A 3,358-nucleotide genomic window follows, 5' to 3' on the forward strand; every position below is an offset into this window, starting at 1 on the left:
CTTCCTTCCTTCCTTCCTTCCTTCCTTCCTTCCTTCCTTCCTTCCTTTTCCCAGAAAATTTTTGGGCTATATCTTTGAAAGGAGTATTTTTGGCTAAGAGCAAAATAAAACTACAAAAAAATAGTAGTGTGGGATGAGAGAAGATTAAAAGATAGGAAAGTAGTCTCTTCTGTAGCAGGGCCTCCTCCTTCTCCTCCTCTTCCTCCTCCCCTGGTGTACTGCACTCCGGCTTGCCTGGCTACCTTGGCTTGTAGCCAAAGCAGATGCTCAAACATTAGGACCCAAAGGAAGCTTTCTGAACTGCTACAGTTGGAGAGGCCCCAAAGTCCAAGGACATAAAGACAGGCATGGCTGAGGGCTGTCACATTCTTGAAATTTTCGTAAGCCATTCCTCACAGCAGATGGAGAACTTGATTTCCAGGCTGTTTGGGCACATCCCTGACAGGTAGTGACCTTCAGGGGCAGACTCTGATTTACTGACCCCGTAGACCACAGAGAAAGAAAGAATGGAGAAAGCGGCACCCTATATAACGATTAGCAGCTACATGACTGGATTATACTAGCATTAACTAATAATTTGCTATTATTTAGCTTCTGGCCCTTGTGTAACACAAAATGTTTCCCCTGAATCATTTCATTTGCTCATCTTCATCATAACAGTAGTGTGGACAGGGAAAAGGGAAAAATCTGATTATCCATATTTTTAAAAGTGGAAAATTGAGGCACACTAAAGCTCAGTGGCATGGTATGTCTACAATTACAAAGCTGAGTATGTTTCTTATTTGCTAATGGGAAGCTCATTAGGGCAGTGGCTCCTTGCTGGCTCTTCTCAGAACTCACTTGGCATCTTATTGTAAAGACCATATTTGCTCAAACAGTGCCCTTCCTTCACGGGTTGTATGCCCCTGAAAAGAATGGACCTTCCAAGATGCAAGGTGAATGTGTTTCTGGGGCACTGGACCAGTGATGGGGTGGGGAGTGAAAAGCATTGTAGTATTTTTGCTTGAGTGTTCAAAATGTAAAATTCTTGACTCATATTTTGGGTAGGAAGTTCTTCCCGTTGTAGTCATTATTATATGCAGAAGCTGCATAGAGTTTTGGCATAGAGAGAATCCGATAAGCATATACAATTATCACCCCCCCTCCCTACTCCAGAAGACTTAGGCCATGCTACCATTTTGAGAAGTTGTCATGTGCTTAGGAAATTTATGAAAGACCAGAAAGAGGTCTGCTTCAAAAAATGGAGACTTTGGAACCTGAAAACTTGTAACTTTAATTTCTGCAGATAGAAAGATCTCCCTCAAATCTAATGCTTCCCTCCCTATTGTTACCAAGCTGAGTTTCCCATCATTCCCCAACAGAATTTTCCCTTAGATTCAGTTTGGACTCCACACTCTTCCATGGTCTTGGTATTCCTACTCTAAAATTCTTCTCATGATGTTTCCACAGCCTGGAAGTCTTCCTTCTTCTTCTTTTTCTATCCCAAAACTATCTCCTGCACCACTTTCGGACTTCACTGGACTTTTCCATCATGCTCATGCCCCAGGATTCTTATCACTGGTAAATCTGATTACTTCTGATTATATCCTTCAAGATTAAATCATCTTTGGTCTTCACATCTCATTGATATCGTCTGCCTCTCTAGTTGGACCATCTGATTGGAAGGCAGAGTCATGACCTCCAAAACCTGCATTTAAGGAGGGGACCCAGGATGGTCATCTATCTCCTCATTTCCATCAGCTTCATTGCTTTTGGACTTCCTCGGACTTCTCTATCACGCCCCACTTCCATACCAATAGCTTCTCCTCCAATTTCCTGTTTTTGAAAGTTTTTTTGTGTATATTATGTTCCCCTATCAAATTGTAGCCTCCTTGGGAGGAGGGACTGTCTTTTTTTTTTTTTTTTTTGCTTTTTGGTGGGGAGAAGTCAGCGCAATTGGGGTTAAGTGACTTGCTCAAGGTCACATAGCTAGTAAGTGTTAAGTGTCTGAGGCTGGATTTGAACCCAGGACCTCCTGACTCCAGGACCAATGCTCTATTCACTGCGCCATTTACCCGCCCCTGTCTTTTTTTTTTTTTTAATTTGTATTTATATCCTTAGCACTTAGCACAGTGTTTGGCACACAGTAGTCACTTAAGAAATACTTATTGACTGACTGCCTATCCTTCAGAATTTAACTCAATCCTCACCTGCTCTATGAAAGCTTCCTTGGCTGGTTTGATCCTTGCTTAACTTTCCCTTTTCTGCACTTTTTTTTATTATTATTATGGGTGATTGGAGAGACCCTCAGTATATGCTGGCTATGTGAATGCTCTGGTTCATTGTTGTAGGATGTGGGCTTTAAGATGTTGCATTAATCCTTTTTTGGTCCTCCAGGCTAGGGGCACTATAAAAGATGATTGGTGACTGATTCAGAAAAAGCAACTCCACTCTCATCTAGTTAAAGAAGTGAGGAGGAAAGGTCCTTCCTCTTTACAGGAAGCCTATAAAACTTGGCCAACACTAGTATGTCTATGGAATTTCAATAAGGGCGGTCAGACATTTCTCTCTCCTTCCCTCTCCCCAGAAGTTATTATAGCAGCTGTATGTGAGCACATGTGCTTGCCTGCCTGAGCATGGGATTGAATGTCAAAGCCCTGCTTGCCTCGTCTGTTCTGTGTTTCTTTCCCTGACCCCTGGTAACCAAATAGCAATCCTGCGAAGTAAGTTCTTAGCTTTGGCAACTATCATGTGAGTTTGAGAGGTCAGGAGTTCCAAGGGACTGACTGGCAGTGGGAAGGCAAGTACACGCCTCTTGGAGGAGAAAATGAACACTGATAAAAGGATGACCCAACCATGCCCTGCTGGACAGAAGCTATGAATATTGAGTGAGTTATATGAACTTTGAAGATTGGAAGTGAAAGTGAAATGTGTTCAGCTGTCCCCAAAACCTTCTGAAAATCTTTCCTACCTCCTGTAAGGGTATGATAGAAGTGATGGACTATAATTCTATGTTTTAATTGTGTATGAATACATATTTATGAGTCTTTGGGGTTTTAAACATTTCTTTTTTGGTAGAAGAAATAAATAACTGTCTTGTACCTGATATCTACCACTTTGTATATTGAGTAACTTTCCTGGGAGAGACCGTTAACTGTTTTAGGGGAGACCCTAGACATAAGTCATACCTCTGCTTTATTTCAGAAATATTCCCGGGGATTTTAAGTTCAAGACATAATGAACCAGAGAGTGGAAGAAAAGCCTAACCACTTCTCTTTCGAGTCAGCCTCCCTGCCCCCAACTTCACAAATATTGTTTCATTTAATTATTATAACAATTTTAGGAGGTAGGTGCTATTATTATCCCCACTTTACAGTTA

General features: G+C 41.6%; 1 long non-coding RNA gene across 1 annotated transcript in view; it reads left to right on the plus strand.

The window, feature by feature from the left end:
* The window catches only part of LOC138154882 (uncharacterized), a 7,707-nt gene extending 4,642 nt beyond the window's left edge, over positions 1-3,065 (plus strand). The window contains exon 3 of the long non-coding RNA XR_011166699.1: positions 1,450-3,065. This is a non-coding gene — a long non-coding RNA (uncharacterized lncRNA). The remainder of the gene's footprint in view (positions 1-1,449) is intronic.
* The last annotated feature ends 293 nt before the right edge of the window (positions 3,066-3,358 follow it).

This window comes from Petaurus breviceps, unplaced genomic scaffold (assembly GCF_028583685.1).
Source record: "Petaurus breviceps papuanus isolate PSGF00001 unplaced genomic scaffold, PetGlider_PUasm1.0 91133, whole genome shotgun sequence".
Classification (NCBI taxonomy): domain Eukaryota; kingdom Metazoa; phylum Chordata; class Mammalia; order Diprotodontia; family Petauridae; genus Petaurus; species Petaurus breviceps.